The sequence below is a fragment of the Colias philodice genome, chromosome 31 (genome assembly GCF_061535455.1).
Source record: "Colias philodice isolate Cphi_HAF_F1 chromosome 31, ilColPhil1 Martin Lab GWU primary, whole genome shotgun sequence".
Lineage (NCBI taxonomy): Eukaryota > Metazoa > Arthropoda > Insecta > Lepidoptera > Pieridae > Colias > Colias philodice.
In genome coordinates this window covers 5,363,203-5,381,797 of record NC_143116.1, presented here as the reverse complement: position 1 = coordinate 5,381,797, position 18,595 = coordinate 5,363,203, and the positions used below count along the sequence as shown (strand labels likewise).

The following is an 18,595-nucleotide window of genomic DNA, read 5'->3' as shown; positions in this document are numbered from 1 at the left end:
GCGATAAGAACTCACATTTTTTTTGATCTGCTAAAAATGATCTGCTAAGTTCACTAACATTGATATTTTTCATTTTTGATAAAAGCTATGTTCTTTCTCAGGGTCTAAAGATTGTCTGTGCCAAATTTCATCAAAATCGGTTGAGAGGTTTGCGGGAAAGTGTAACAGACAGACAGACAGAGTTACTTTCGCATTTTTAATATTATTATAAATAGGGATTTCAGTGTTTAACTGTATTTTTTCTGTTTACTTGTAAAAGTTAATTAGAATATTCGTATTCTCTGTTGAACTTTATTGTTTTTTAGTTCCTAACTTGTGTTTCTTTCTATTGCAATTTCTGGTAAAAAAATCTGATATGATCGAACAATTTAAACTTCGCATAATCGTATAAAAGTTAAGTACATCTATACTGTGCATCTATCCCCTATATAAACAAAGCCATCCCTAGAGGCTGATCGCATTAGCTGAGCACAGATTAGCGAATACAGATAATAAATTATTTCAACAGGGTGCGTGTACATTTGTAAGATTTTTGTTAAAATAATAGATAATTTAGTAGATAGTGTATTAAAATGTTAAGTTAAATGTAAATATTAGTGAGAACGGGTGTTTTTGTAATATTTTTTTATGAAATTTAATAAAAATGATTGGTGGTTCTTGTTATATTAATGTTTTGGTTTTTAATAGATTATTTTGTTTTTATAATTTACTAGCGACCCGCCCCGGCTTCGCACGGGTGCAATGCTGATACTAAATACACAACAAAAAACGTTGTATATAAAAACATAGCGGCCCGCTCCGGCTTCGTACGGGTATAAAATAGATAGCCGGGCGGCCGGCCGGTAACGCCGCAAACGCTACGTCCCGCAATTTTTAAATCTGTAATATCTTCGAAAATATTCACTTAAATCATACTGTGTAAAGGGCCATATAGATCTATATTAAATGAACAATGTATTCAAGTTATTTAATTGGTTAAGGTTTAATGCTGTATTGGTTAAAATCGCACCGAAAATTAGCCATTATTTGTCGTAAAAAGTACCTAAATGACAAAAAAAAGTTATTGTGGGTTATCCATAAGAGATAGACATATACCATCGCAGACTTTTCTGTAGACCTTTTCAATGTGTATAATACTTGGTAGGTACATTATTTTCATATAACTCGCAGGGTTCAGCCTGCGTTTGCAATGTAAGCGGAAAAAATGTAATTTTTTACGACATCACATTAGAAACCTCAAAAGTAACAGTACTTCTCCACTATTTAATGGATGTTATTATACATATAAACCTTCCTCTTGAATCACTCTATCTATTAAAAAAACCGCATCAAAATCCGTTTCGTAGTTTCAAAGATTTAAGCGTACAAAGGGACATAGGGACATAAGGACATAAGGACAGGGAAAGCGACTTTGTTTTATACTATGTAGTGATAGTGAATAGTGATGATGTACTAGCTAACTAAAAAAAAAATTGACGTAATTTTGTTGTTTAAATATTATATTTCTTCCTGATCAGTGTATGCAAAACTACAAGTTCCTTCGCGCTTAGTATACCAATAGTGGGACACTCTGTATATCAACATAAAATAGCATATAACTATTTTTACTACACTACAGATTAGAGAAATACCAACACACACAAACAATATTGACGTTAACAAAACAAACGCTTATATTAACTCCTTGTTGAAACAACGCAATATTTGACTTCCGTTTCCGGCCACGCCCCTATCCCTTTTGCCCTAATATTGTTAATTTTACATTATATTACCAGATATTACCTATGCCAGACAAATAGGCCAATTTTTAACAATCGCTTTGTTAAAAATTGGCCTATTTTCACTAATGGATAGCGTAGTTCTTGACGAAGCTATTACAATTTACAATGTAGGCAGAGCCGCGGGCGGAAAGCTAAATGAAATGAATTTTTCGTAGAGTATTTAAGAAAAAGATTTTAATCCCTAAAGTATAGGCCACGAACGGGAAGACGAAGCGTGGGACGACCTCCCACAAGATGGACACACGACCTGCCCCCCTAGTCAAGTGGCTTTCTGTTAGCGTAGCGTTCAATAGAATAGACTACGAATGTATGAGATTGACTGTAGATAAACGTATCTACAGGTTACGTCAATCTCATACATTTGTAGTCTATTCTATTGAACGCTACGCTAACAGAAAGCCACTTGACTAGGGGGGCTTGTCCGAGTGGCAGGGAGCCGCTGGATGCAGGCCGCCGGTGACCGGTCGTATTGGAAATCCTTGAGGGAGGCCTTTGTCCAGCAGTGGACGTCCCACGGCTGATAAGAAGAAGAAGTTACACCACAGAAAATGTTTTTATTTAATTACCTTATTTCTGTATAATGTTGTGCCAAATAAATGAGTTTGAGTTTGAATGAGTTTGAGAAAATATTATACTACCTACTAGATTTCCGCCTGCGGCTTCGCCCGCGTTTTCAAAGAAAAATCCGCATCGGGAACTATGCGGGTGGTTCCTGTGGGATTTCCTATATGTCATACCAAATTTCCATCCATAACAAACATCCATCCATCCGCACAAAATTTTGAAATTATAGTATTATTAGGATACCTACTATGTACTTACAATAAAATAAAAAAAGACGTGTGGCACTCGGGGACTGCCGCGGTAAAGGTATTGCATGCTAAGCCTTCAAGCCACACCTCCAACCCGTCGGAGTGGGGAGCGTGAGGTTTTTTCGTTACGGATTTTCTCCATTCGGTCCCCGCGCTCAAGGCCCGCGATAGAAGCTATACAATAGCTTAAAAATGTGTGCGTGTACTAGTGTACACACGTAAGAAGTGAAACTACTTTATGACCTTATTTTTCAAAAAATAATTTACTACATATATGCAACTTTACAGAAATAGGTACGTCGAATCAAAGATGGCGCGTAACAGAAAAATGTCACGCGTAACGAAAAATGTTACACTAAATTTTTTTCCAACCCCAATAAAAAAGTTTCACTTCAACAAAATGACACACAACAATTCGAACCCTCCAGTTAGTTGTAGCCACAGTAACAATACGTTTGTAGTTTCTTTTGAGGCGATGTGATTACACTAATTGTCAAGTTTACACTGTACAGAAATACGGAAAAGTCGGAAAGTGGAAAGTCGAAGGTTTTTGAGGGTGAAACCTATCTGTTTTTTAATTTAGAGAAAACATTTTATTGTTAAAAGTTAATATTAGTCTAGTATTATTCGAAATTAAAATGATTTTGAAAACAATTATTATGTATTTGAAAACAATTATTAAACAAGTATTATGTATATGTATATTGTATACTTTTTACCCAATCTGCAGCTAGCTACAGACTGTGTGTCTTTGATTTAATGTTATATTAATTGTTAGTGGTGGTTGCCTATAATTGTGACAGCACTATGTCTACGATTGTTATTACTTTAATGCTTTTATCTATGTATCAGTGTATGTCATGTTGGTGATCCTTAGGGCCGATTTTTCAATGCTTGGATAAAACTTATTCATCGAATAACGTATAAAACTACCATTTTAAAAACGTATTCTAATTGCGTATTTGACAGTTTACGTGACATTTTAATATTATCGTGCAATACTTTATTGGACGGATAAGTTTTATCCAAGCATTGAAAAATCGACCCTTAATGAAATAAATAAATAAATAAAAAATTCAATTTACGGTGTCATTCTTTCGTTGTTCGTGCGTTCGAAAAGATTCTATGCAGTGTTCTAATACTGAACAACAATGAATACGAGTTTTCGTTTACACTAAAAGATGACGAAATAATGCTCTTGCTCTTGCTCTATGTTCATTTGATGTAATAAGCACCGTTAAAAGTAGGATATTATTTTCTGCTTGCTTATTGTGGCCTTAGATCATTAACACGTTCGCGGACAGTACTGGTTTACAGGTTGCAGCTACTGAGACACTACTTTTTTTCATACATTGCCCAGGGGCGTAGTGTTACAACACATGGTTAAAAAACCATATGATATGACAGAACGGATATAGGCGTAAACGTCGTAAGTACTCAGCGTCAGATTCATAGTCACCATCATCAGCAAATGGGTATGGACTCGATTCAGGGGTAGACGCTGCATCAAACAGGTCTTGAAGACGTTTTTGTTCTTTTTCGAACGAGTCTCGAGACGCCATTTGCAAAAATATTCGTTACAAATTTAGTTCAACAAAATCGTGTTCACAACAAACAATAGCAACATAAATATGCTGTTTACATAAGCAACTAGACTTGAATTAGTACATCCAGTATGAGTAAAACAATTAAATTACGTTGGAAACAAAATACTCACTTTCTAAACAACAATTCATACGCGGCACGCGGGATCACCGCAGCGGCGCAGTACTCGACTAACCGTATGCAAACATGACGCCCACGGGCGTAGTGTGCGCGGGGAGAGGGGTAAAAAAATATGAATGTATGCGTGGAAGTACCTTCCTTTGACGAATTTTTGTAAATAATGCAGTGACAGTACAAAAGTCGTAATTATACCTGTGATGACAGTACAACATGCCGTTCTTTATGATAGTATGAAAAATCGCTCGTCGTTTGGCGTACTGAATTTATGCAAGTAAAAACTGATACGTCGACAGACGTACTGTCGTATCACTTTTAGCTGTCTAGACGCCTGTGGTCGTTTCTGTCCGCGAACGTGTTAAGTAATTATTATTTATTTTTTTATTTTATTTAAACAATTAGATGACAGGGATCCATTATAATGTTAGTACGTGACTTAAAAGCTAATGTTAGTAGGTACAATATTAAAGTACTATCATCAGTTGACGGGGCACCCTATGCGTAAACCTGTCGCTTTGAATGGACAAGTTTACGCACAAAGTGTCCCATGAAAGATGACATATATTATCTCTCCGAAATTACCATCAAGAGACTGTTGCGACTGCGCCGCACTCTATCAAATGTAGACGCTGTTTTTTTGCGTATTATCCAGACGCACTGCAGTAGCGAGGCAGTCCCAACAGCATTCTAAACGCATTATTGTACATGACACGTAAGGCATTAAGCGATCTATCAGTATAGTCAAACCATAGACTACCCGTGTAGAAATTCTGGCAGTAGGCTTTAAAAAGCGTGATTTTCACTGGATTACTACAACGGGCAAATCTACGGGCCAACATATTACTTCGGATCGCCAATGCCCTACGCTCACGTTCGATATCTACATTATCTTTGAGGTCATCAGTAAGCATGTATGTGTCCGAGGTACTTGAACTCTTTAACTCTTTCAACTGTTATCGCGTTAAGAGATATCTCAGACGTACATTTCCTATGCTTACCAACGTCCCCAAAAACAATGCATTTACATTTAGCCACATTATAACGCAAACCGTGAGCAGCTACATATGTCTCACAGACTTTGAGCATCTCAGTAATGGCGCTTGCAGTCGGAGCCAGCAATACCATATCATCGGCATAACTTATGTTGTTACAACTTATGTTGTGTAATGATCTAAGATTGTGGCTAACACACAATATTTTAGTGTATGTATTTTATCATATATATATTACACACAACAAGTATTTAAATATTTTATTTCATATTTATATTCGTAACATCTAATAACACGCACCCCACACTTATTACATTGATAATGATAATGCCTTGATATTAGCTTTTATTAGCTTAACCTGTACGTTTGTAATTTGTATGTAACAGACTGCTTTAGAGTTTGGACTCTATAAATTATCTATAATTTATAGGGTCCATAGTTTTAGTGAGTCTATAGACTCACTTTAAACGGACAGATTTAATTCAAATTTGTACATGTGTTTATCAAGGACCGGTGACAATACAACAGTTTCATGAATGTAATCGTGTCTTTTTTACTCTAGGTATTAATTACTAGCTTTCCGCCCGCGGTTTCGCCCGCTTCGTCTGTAACCTATACCACATATAATATACTACGTATACAACCTATACATATTTTGACGTTTATTTTCAATGTGTACATATTATGTATTTGTAATTTTAACTGACAGTTAATTTTAACTGACAGTATAATATCGAGAAATTGTGAAATTATGATATTTTTGTGAATTTTCATTTCCTTCATAGAAAATTCAATATAACATAAACTATTTTTCATATGTTTTTATTTGTATTTGTATTGTAAATCGTAATATCTAACACAATAAGCCTAGTAATTAAGTGTTTTAACAAAAGAGATGTCACCGACCAACAATGGCTGACAATTACCTAATTGTTGTCATTTTCATTTGCCTTGGGGCTAAGTAACTATACAAATAAACGATTTTATTAATGTGTTTACGTTAAATACGTAAGCCCATTTAATCGAAAGGTAATAATGATTTGGTATTTCATTTCTAAAAATTCTAAAATACTCTAGATGATTTCATTGCAATTGAAATTTTTAGTAATTTGGTTAAAAAGATTCGACTTGGTATCGAAAATACTTATCCTATCGAATCCTATGCTACTATCCTACTAATATTATAAATGCAAAAGTTTATGAGGATGGATGTGTGTGTTTGTGTATATTGTGTAGGTGTGTAGGTATGTTTAATCGATTACAATGAATTTTAGCACACGTATAGAGGGTAACTTGGATTAACACAAAGGATAGGTTTTATCCCGGAAATCCGACGGGAACGGGAACTATGCGAGTTTTTCTTTAACTACGCGGGCGAAGCCGCCGGCTGAAAGCTAGTACATATATATAAGCACATTTAAAATTAAGTATATTCAAAACTGTATCAACAATGTATTAAGCCTCTTAATCTGATCAAAAAAGCAATCAACCACAATTAAAAAATTGATATCAATTAAAAGGGGAAGCGTGAGAGGCGCCGTGGGTCAAACTAGTCAAATATTAACCCTTAATTGTAAAATATACTTAACCCGTTAGCTTAATATTTAGGGCCATTTTCCGCCCGTCTTGTTTCGTTACACGAAGGGTTAAACGCTCTTTTTGATTACGTTAATAATTATAAATATTAAACAAGTAAGATTGGTGTAATGTTGTGTTTTATATTTGATACAAAGTTTGCTACACTTAGTAAGTAGATAAACTGTCAATTTAATTCGATTGCATCTATTATTGAAAATATATTTTCTAGTTTTTACTATTGCTCTTTTCGAAATTAAATAAGTAAAAAAAAAACTATCAACACTCAAAAGATATTGTCACAGTTGATATTCATCATCATCATCATCAGCCCATATACGTTCCCACTGCTGGGACACGGGCCTCCTATGAGGGTACAGGCCATAATCCACCACGCTGGCCAAGTGCGGGTTGGCGGATGACACATGTCGTCGAACTTTTGATTCTTCGACATGTCGGTTTCCTCACGATGTTTTCCTTCACCGTTCGAGCAGTGGTGTTGTTACAACATGCGCAGATAAATTGAAAAATCAATTTATTTCCTGCGCGCTCGCCTGGTCTCGAACCCCGGACTTATCGATTCGAAGTCCGAGGTCTCACCACTGAGCCACCACTGCTCGTTTTGAAGGATTTTGTTGTTTGAAAAGAAAGAGGACTAATTAAGGATGAGGAAAAATTAATTAACAAGCATTACCTACCTATACAATGTATTTGCACGTTGAACCAAATAAATAAATATACAAACTATGTATTTATTTTTATAATATTAGTAAAGATAAATGATTGGATTTTTGAAATGATTACGAAATATTTACGAAAATTAATTTTCCATCCGACTTCGGATGGAAATAGTAGTCTTATTATATTAAAATATACATTTAATAGATAATTTCGCAAACTTCAAAGCCTGTCGAAAATATAATTTAACGGTAATATAACAAGTTTAATTTTGCGTTTCTAGTACGTGAATTTCAATCTTATTGCTTAGGAAATATGGTTCATATAAAAAGCACATAGTATTGACAAGGTTAACCATAGATTTTTGATTTTCTTGTTCACGGGGGGCAATAGGGTGAACATGTTGGATGATTTTGTGGGATAATTCATTTTTGTTGTCTTATCCGATTGTGGTGGAAAAAGGGTTAAGTTTATTATGTAGTATAGCGTAATATATATTGTTTGCGTTTGATATCAAGGGTATTACACATTTAGTATAATTAAAGACTTCAATTTGAAAAATTAAAAATAAAGTGTGTGATGATGTGAATTGGTTGATAAAGGTATGGGATTTGATTTTTAAGGGGTAGAGAATACGTGGTATTAAGCGTTGTGTATTATTCCGGAGGATAGGTACAGCAAACGGATTTAAAACTTTTAGCCGGGTATGACTTTTTTGTTCTTTAAATTAATCTTTATTGTCTTAATCCAAGTGAATTCAAATATAACAAATATTATATCATTATAATCCATACATTCATCTAGTTATAAATAAACAAAAAAATATATTAAAATTCATTTAATACATAATAATCAATACTTATTTAATTAATATTAAAACACGTAAAATAATTAATACAAAAACATAATATTTCTAAATGGGACTGTCCCAAAAACTCCAAAAGCGTATACACCGATCGTTTGCCATTGACATTTGACAAGCGAGTGATGTTCTCACAAAGAGACTAAGATCGTGACATTAGTGATGTAATTGTATCGATTATTCTGTCTTAATCGACTTGTTAAAAGGCGGGCTTGTTTTTTTCTGTGACTAGCTGAAAACCGTGGCGTTACTCGCGTACCCAGGTAATATAATATGCGTGTAGTAATAACATAATATGCGTGTTTGTGTCAAATGCATACAGGCTCTTTGTGTTATTTTAAATACATATTATTTTATTGGTTAAAATTCTACTAATCACTACATAGTATAAAACAAAGTCGATTTTCCTGTCCCTATGTCCCTATGTCCTTATGTCCCTATGTCCCTTTGTACGCTTAAATCTTTGAAACTACGCAACGGATTTTGATGCGGTTTTTTTTAATAGATAGAGTGATTCAAGAGGAAGGTTTATATGTATAATAACATCCATTAAATAGTGGAGAAGTACTGTTATTTTTGAGGTTTCTAAAGTGATGTCGTAAAAAATTACATTTTTTCCGCTTACATTGCAAACGCAGGCTGAACCCTACGAGTTTTATCAAAATAATGTACTAAGTATTATACACATTGAAAAGGTCTATAGAAAAGTCCGCGATGGTATATGTCTATCTCTTATGGATAACCCACAATAACATTTTTTTGTCATTTACTTTTTACGAAAAATAATGGCTAATTTTCGATGCGATTTTAACCAATACAGCATTAATCCTTAACCAATTAAATACCTTGAATACATTGTTCGTTTAATATAGATCTATATGGCCCTTTACACCGTATGATTTAAGTGAATATTTTCGAAGATATTACAGATTTAGTACCGGCCGGCCGCCAGGCTATCTATACGAAGTCGGAGCGGGCCGCTATGTTTTTATATACAACGTTCACAGTTTTTCTGTAGTGTATTTAGTATCAGCATTGCACCCGTGCGAAGCCGGGGCGGGTCGCTAGTAATATTATAAAGAGGAAAGGTATGTATGTATGGTTTTCGCGCATAAACTACTGGACCGATTTCAAAAATTCTTTCACCATTAGAAAGCTGCATCTTCACTGAGCAACATAGGCTATATTTCATTTTCAAAAAAATTAGAGATCCTTACCAAAAATGCAATAATGTAACCCAAGGTGTAAAAAATTCCTTAATAAAAATTCTGTCATCGCGTGCGCTGCGGAATCTATTCCTTGAAGTACGAGGATGGATCTTATGAAAAAAACGTAAACATGTAGGTACCACGGGCGAAGCCGGGGCGGACCGCTAGTAATATTATAAATGCGAATGCGAAAGTTTGTGAGGATGGATGGATAGATGAATGAATGACCGACCGACCCTGTGAAATGTTTAAAATTATGTATTTTAAATTTTTTGAATCGTCAAATACACAACTTTAAACATTTGACTGACCGGTTGGCTTGGTTGGTACTTGGTAATGACCCTGCCATCCAAGCCAGAGGTCGTAGGTTCGATTCCCACCCGGGGCAAATATTTGTGATGAACATAGATGTTTGCTATGTGTCTGGGTGTTAATTATCTATATATGTATTTATTTAAATTTATATAATATGTATGTTTATTATATCAGCCATCTGGTTTCCATAACACAAGCGAAAGATTAGTATGGGATCAGATCGTGCCGTGTGTGAAAATTGTCCTGAAATATTTATTTATTTATTATTTCGGTTGGAAAGCAGTTTCTACAGATCATCCAGAATATTAATTTATCTAGAGAAGGTTCAAAAAGGCAATGTTAAAAAAATGGACATTTAAAATTTATAGCATACTAGCATATTTCCGAATCCCGAAGATTTCCGCATTCTTCCGCCCGTGGCTTCGTCAGCGTTTTCAAAGAAAAACCCGAATATTTCCGAAATGAAAAATAGCCTATGTGCAGGTCTTCAGCTAACTGCATAACAAATTGCATTGTACCTAATCGGTTCAATAGTATTTGCGTGAGCGTTTAACAAACATCCATCCATCCTTGTTTACTAAAATAAAAAGTTAGTTGCTAAAAGGATATAAATTTATATTTTTACTAGCTGTGCCCCGCGTTTTACGGTTACACGTAACTGTCTTGTACGTGGAAAGAAAAAGACCCCATAAATCATATACTAAAGTTCCATTTTGATTGCATGTGTGCCTGTTTCAGAATATTAGGTAATGCAAATTCACATAAAATTTAGGGAGCCTCCCCTTAATACTGTCAACGGCAAAATATTCTTTATGAAACGGAAACAGAAAGAAATAATTTGGAAAATCCAAAAGTGCACGCCTCATAATTTTTTTTAACAATTATTTATTAATTATTATTTTTGTTTATTTAATAACAATTAAACCACATCGAATCAGACCCTGAAAAATGAAAGGGTTCTATTCCTGAGCATACTCAAGCGTAAGAGAAAAAAAAAGACTCGATTAGTAAAGTATTTCGGTCGCTATCGTGTTAACAAGAAAATCCTCCGCACATACAGACACACGGACGTCCAAGACAGAACTTTTTTAAACTGTTTTTTAACTAGTTTAAATAACAAAAATGACATCAAAAATATCATGAATGTTAAAAATAGTGTTTTTTCTTAATATGTGTGTGTATGTATTATCTTACAAGTGCAATGTATGATACATAATGTTTTGCGCGAAGTGACAGTAGTACCCACCTCAACGCTTCGCTTATGAGGCGTGCAATACAGAAATATGTAGAAAACTAAAAATTATCGTCAATCGACACTTTTTCGTATGAAACATGGTAGCCTGCGTAAAAATTAATTTAATCACTTTTTTATTACCTTTAGAGTCTACTACGCGGAGATTGGTTAAGAAAATGGCTAATTTAACCAAAATACCTAAAAACAAAACGGAGATACGTATTATGTGCGTTTATTTTAGTCGTATGAACATTATGAGTCTTGCGCTTTGGGATTTTCCAAATTTATTTTTGCATGTACCTATAGAGATATAGACTATGACTTCATAACAATACTACTTATAATGCGGAAAAACGAATAAGTCTGAAAACGTACCTATTGTACTGGAATCTATACTAAAATTATAAAGCTGAGGAGTTTGTTTGTTTGAACGCGCTAATCTCAGGAACTACTGGTCTGATTTGAAAAATTCTTTACAGCTATCTTCGATAGCTAGCTAGTAAGATAGATACGATATTGGGAACGGCCATTACTGACTGACAGCTGCTGTCAAAACGTTATAATTATAAAAAAAAAATGTAAAAGTTCGCCATTAGAAGACTACATTTTAATAAATGCCGATGTGATGCCGATTATATCTTACTAGCTGTGCCCTGCGGTTTTACCCGCAGTGCACCACTCGTGAGTCAGCGTGATGATATTTAGCCTATAGCCTTCCTCGATAAATGGGCTATCTAACACCGAAACAATTTTTCAAATCGGTTCCCGAGATTAGCGCGTACAAACAAACTCTTCAGCTTAATAATATTAGTAAGTATATAGACTTTCAATTTAAAATTACAAGATTTGTATAAATTAAAATTTTAGATTTTGTTTCATATCACTGAATATATTATGGCTCACGTAAATTATCATAAATAAAAACTACTTACCACCTCTAAACACGTCACAACCACCAACCAATCACAAATTATCACTCCGATGTTTACTCTACAAAGTCTCGATAGCAACTGAAGCAGAAATAACCATTTTCTCAAACCAACTATCGCTGTCCCGTTCACTCGTATAGCGCGAGAGCGAGAAGAAGTGTAGAGGGTAGTTTTTGTTGTCTCTTTCGAATGTTATTAGAGTGAGAGAGATAGCATGATGTAGGCGTGGTTTACAAAGGGTGGGGGCGTGGCTTACTAGGGTTGGTTTTGATTTTGCTTCAAAAATTTAAGCATGATTAAAATTTCAACAGTCAGTCAAATTATGAATTATATTTTGTAAAAAAACTAAAAGGTTTTTGTGTAAGTGTTGTTGATGGAACATATTTTTGGTAGATTTTTCTATTATAAATATTTATATGGATAATAATGAGAATTTCTTATGGAAATATAAATTCGTCAGTAGGTAAGAGCTAAAGAAATTATTGATTATTCATAGTTCTCAATTTTATATGTTAGATACCTACCTATGATTTCATTTACACTTTCAAGGAATACTAGAAGCTTGCCTCGGCTCCGAAGTCCGACTTGATCGAAAATAAAACATAGCGGCCTATTTCAAATTCAAATTCAAATTATTTATTTGTCAGAATTGTGGTAATACAAGGTCACATGATTTAATTAATAAAATAGTCCACACAATTCGCCAAACAATTGGCATACAAATTTTTCACGATTACATTGCAGATTATATACCTAAATATACAATATACATACATTAAATAACATTAAAATGAACACGTTTTTATTAATATCACGATTTAAAGAATTCATTTAAAGAATATAAACATTTTTCCGCTAACCATATTGCACGCCTCATATGCGAAGCGTTGAGGTGGGTACTACTGTCACTTCGCGCAAAACATCTGATTTTTCAAACTTAAAATGTCTTTATGTATCATACATTGCACTTGTAAGATAATACATACACACACATATTAAGAAAAAACACTATTTTTAACGTTCATGATATTTTTGATGTCATTTTTGTTATTTAAACTAGTTAAAAAACAGTTTAAAAAAGTTCTGTCTTGGACGTCCGTGTGTCTGTATGTGCGGATCCTTTTTCTTGTTAACACGATAGCGACCGAAATACTTTACTAATCGAGTCTTTTTTTTTCTCTTACGCTTGAGTATGCTCAGGAATAGAACCCTTTCATTTTTCAGGGTCTGATTCGATGTGGTTTAATTGTTATTAAATAAACAAAAATAATAATTAATAAATATTTATTAAAAAAAATTATGAGGCGTGCACTTTTGGATTTTCCAAATTATTTTCAATTTTCTATGCATTAAATTTTTTTGGCATTTCACGCAGTTCTTTAGGGATGTGATTAAATAGATAAATACCTTTATGCACATCACACTAGCATTGTTTTGAATAAGTTTTGATTTACAGTTTGGCATCAATAGGCGAGTAGGATCCCTAAAACCCAATTGTGAATTGTTTTTGGTTGGTTTGAAGAGTTCACCGTGCTTTTTTACAAACATACCTACATATTTCCAATATACATATATACCTACAATACTCATGGATATGAAGTACATAATTTGAATTAGGTAACTGTAGTATAATTTATCATGTGTTTGTTTATTTATTTGTCCGTTATTTATCATTCCTTTACGTCGCAAGTCGCAACGTTATAAATTATAATTTTATGATATGATTATTAATTAATTATTCTTTATACCGAGGTGATACCTACATATACATATAGACTTTCCTACGTGAACGAAGATGAGGGTTACAGATAGTAGTCACTACTACGAATTTTGAATGATTTATTCATTTATAAAATCTACATTATTTCGACGAAACATAGGCTATGTTTTCTTTCGATTTTATCTAATGTCTTTATCTAATGTATAATTTTATCTAATGTAATGCCGGACGGAGCCGGGACGCGCGACTAGTGTAATATAGTGTTAAATATAATTTCCAACTGAATTTTCTACGTGGTTTACAGCTAATGTAAAAAATATAACGGTCGAATTGACAGCTTTTTTTTGAAGTCGGTTAAAAAACAAAGATATTAAATATCAATGTTGGTAAGGGTAGTAACGGGTTAAGGCGTGGCGAGGGGTAGGGGCGTGGTCATCCCTTGTTCACAGGGGTACCTAACAGTTTTAATAATAAATGTCAATTTTGCAAAATTTGACGTTTAAAATAAGTGTATGACGATTTTGTGAATAAAAGATGTGACCTTGATCATTTATTAGCTTCACCTGTATTAATATGTATTACTAGCGGTCCGCCCCGGCTTCGCCCGTGGTACATATTTACGTTTTATCTACATGAAAACCATCCTCGTACTTCAAGGAATATAATAAAAAAAGAATTATCGAAATCGGTTCAGCCGTTCTCGAGTTATGCGCTTACCAACACATTTTGCGATTCATTTTTATATATAAAAGATTTGTATGCATTTTCTTTAGACTCGATTTTGACCCACTTTAAACGGACAGATTCAATTCAAACTTTGTATAGGTACCTACTTATCAAGGATCGGTGACAATACAATAAATTTATGATCCATATTTGACCCATTTATTAAATTGTTTTTTTTTTATTTCTTAATACCTAGGTATATTTATTACTGACTAGCGGTCCACCCCGGCTTCGCCCGTGGTAAATATTTAGCTATAAAAGGTAGCCTATGTTCTTTCTCAGGGTCTAAAGATTATCTGTGCCAAATTTCATCAAAATCGGTCCAGTAGTTTATGCGTGAAAACCATACATACACGATTCGCTTCTGGCATTCGCCGGCCGCTGCCGCGGCACTAACTTAGATGACATTAAACAAGTTTTTAGAATATTCTGAATTTTTTTAATATTTTATGGACTCTTTATATTTTATACGATCTGGCCAAATGTGGATGGCCAAATCGTGAAACGTTGACGATTTAACGATCTGATCAAACTATGTTGGCCATTTCACGAAATGCGACCATTTCGTGAAATGATCGATCATATCATGAAATGAGCAAATCTACGATATGGCCACGACACATACATACATACAAACCTTTCCTCTTTATAATATTAGTATAGACTAGCTTCCGCCCGCGACTCCGTCCGCGCGGATGTGGGTCTTCGCGTGGATGGTTTATTTCTCCATTTTGAGTAACTCTGACAATAACATCTTATAAATATGTATCTATTGGACCCAAATACGGCTAGGCCTATAATAATACGCAACGTGTTCGCGGTTCTACAGAACAACGTCTATGGATAAAACTGAAAAATTAAGATTATTTTTTTTCTACGTATTTTTCCAGGATAAAAAGTATCTTATTTTACGCCCAGGATAATAAGGTATAATTATACCAAGTTTCATCGAAATCGAACCGTTAGTTTCAACGTGATGTCTTCACAGACAGACAGACAGACAGACAGACAAAAATTTTTTTAATCACATATTTGGGTTTGGTATCGATCCAGTAACACCCCCTGCTATTTATTTTTTCAATATTTTCAATGTACAGAATTGACCCTTCTACAGATTTATTATATACAGGGTGTCCCGCTATTGGTATACTAAGCGCGAAGTAACTTGTAGTTTTGCATACACTGATCACGTAAAAAATACATAAACAACAAAATTACGTTAAAAATTTTTTGATAATTTTTTCCTGAAAATCTATGTTTTCTTCTCTAGCTTCGCGCAGCCGTCATATACCGCTTCTCTAATGTGAGCATTTTGTCTATGAAAACATAATCTTAAACGATAGCTCACGTGCTAGTGGCAAAAATGGGCGGGTTGCTTGTTATGGGTGTACACATAGAGTTTTAAGAATTCATCTATTTGAAAAAAAATGCGTCTGGATTTTTTTAAGTATTTTTTACGTACTCAGCGTATGCAAAACTATAACCTCCTTTGAGCTTAGTATACCAACAGTGGGACACCCTGTATATGTACATATGTATATATAGATATTCATAGAAGTAACTACTAACTACCATATTATGAAAATGATACGAGTATAAACATTCAAAATCGACTCCATACCTTTATTTTCTATGTCGGATAAAATAAGTATATCTATAGGTATATACTATATATACCTACCTACCTAAAGATATTACATATTTCATTCTACATAATATAATAATTATATCATTTATTAAAGAGAAAGGTTAACTTGAGGTTGTTAACAACAGCACAAGGCTTTATTAATTATACGAAATTAAAATTTAAAATTTAATTCCAATTACGTAAGCTGGTTTTTCACGTAAATTAAATCTCCTTTGCTCTGGTTAAACCGTAATAATATCACTTTGGTATTGAGCACCTACATAAATAGTCATTCGAAATATGTCAAATACCTCGAAAACCAAGGGACTTTCACTTGACACAATACATTCTTTTGAATCGACACAATGTTCTCTATCTCCAGACTAAGATTACCTAACCATAAATTGCGCCACACCCTGTATAATATAACGGTCCATTTACATCAAACGAATCAAAATAGAGTAAGAACATTCTTTCGTGATCTTTTAGTGTAAACGAAAACTCGTATTCAGTGTTGTTCAGTATTAGAACATTGCATAGAATCTTTTCGAACGCACTAACAACGAAAGAATGCTCTTCGCCTGTTTACACTTAAAGAATTTGACATAGTGGGGTTAGAATGAGCATGAGCATTCGCTCGTTTGATGTAGATGCACCGTTATTTTGTGTAGTAATTTTGAACTGAAACTTCTTTATCGGGGTTGGAAAAAAATTTAGTGTAACATATTTTGGTTACGCGTGACATTTTTCCGTTACGCGCCATCTTTTTTCGTAAAACTATTTGTCACCTTCTGGTATTCAGAAAACGCAATTACTTATGTATGTTATAATGTTCTTCATTCTTCAAATTTAAAATAGCTTTCAAACAATTTTAAATACCGGTCAATCCAGTCCGTTGTAATAGACAGATAAATAAAATTTATTTGTTAGTGGTTTCTGGGTTCCACTTTATTAAGATTAGCTTCACCTGTGTTTGTATATAACCGACTCCTTTACACTCGATTTTGACCAACTTTAAACGGGCAGATTTAATTCAAACTTTGTACACTTATCAAGGATCGGTAACAATACAATAATTGCGTTTATCTTAAGAACGGTTTTTTTTATTTTCTGTGATATTGTTATACATATATTGCGTTACGTCATGAAAAGTTGTTTCTGCACTTAAATCTATATTATACTAATATTATAAAGCTGAAAAGTTTGTTTGTTTGAACGCGCTAATCTCAGGAACAATTCCGATTCCGATTCCGAAGTCCGATTTGAAAAATTCTTTCGGTGTTAAATAGCTCATTTATCGAGGAAACTATACCTATAGGCTATCTCGCTAAGACCAACAGGAGCGGAGCACTGCGGGTAAAACCGCGGAGCACAGCTAGTATTGGTATATATTTAGTTACGTCATATAAAGTTATTTCTGTACTTTCATAGATTATAAAATGTGGAATGTTTACAAGTAGTCATGAGTCATGAGTACTGCGGTGAAAATTCTCTTCTTAGAATAAGATAAACATTATTTCAGTGAAGGCAATACGGAGTGTAAATAAAATTTGAATATCAATTTAACTTATATTTCTAAAAGGAGTAGCATAAATCATAATATAAAAGACTTTAGAATGTAGATAAATTTTAGGTATACATATAGTTACGAAAATTTTCAAATCTAAATTTTATAAATTGATGGTTTTTTGAAGTGAAACTTCTTTATCGGGGTTTGAAAAAAATTTAGTGTAACATTTTTTCGTTACGCGTGACATTTTTCCGTTACGCGCCATCTTGTTTTTATCCCATACACGCGTGATTGACGTATTTCTTCTGTAAAGTTGCATATAGTAAATTATTTTTTGAAAAATAAGGTCATAAAGAAGTTTCACTTCTTACGTGTGTACACTAGTACACGCACACATTTTTGAAGTGAAACTTCTTTATCGGGGTTGGACAAAAATTTAGTGTAACATTTTTGCGTTACGCCGTACGCGTGACATTTTTGCCTTACGCCGTACGCGTGACATTTTTGCGTTACGCCATACTCGTGACATTTTTAAGGTCATAAAGAAGTTTCACTTCTTACGTGTGTACACGCATACATTTTTTTTTATCCACAAATACTGATAATTTGACACACAAATAACAATTTTTCGATAGCAAAAAAATATGCTATGCTTTTTTAATGGAAATGGCGGGAAAAGCAGCTAGTAATAATTACTATTTTTTGAATCTTTATAGAAATAAAATATTATAATAATATGAATTACATAGCCATTGTAAAATATAATTTTCTACAGAACCAATGGCTCTACATGGCTGGACTAAAAATGGAAAAACCAATAGATTTGACAAAGTAATATTATGTAGAAATGTAGTTTATATGGCGCGTGCCAGCTACATTAATATTCAACGTTTTATCAATTCCG

At 33.8% G+C, this 18,595-nt stretch overlaps 1 protein-coding gene across 1 annotated transcript in view; it reads right to left on the bottom strand.

The window, feature by feature from the left end:
• The window catches only part of LOC149475300 (uncharacterized), a 44,164-nt gene extending 31,847 nt beyond the window's left edge, over nucleotides 1-12,317 (bottom strand). The window contains exon 1 of the mRNA XM_089713679.1: nucleotides 12,112-12,317. The gene's annotated coding sequence lies outside the window, so the exon portion shown is untranslated. The remainder of the gene's footprint in view (nucleotides 1-12,111) is intronic.
• Between the last annotated feature and the right edge of the window lie 6,278 nt (nucleotides 12,318-18,595).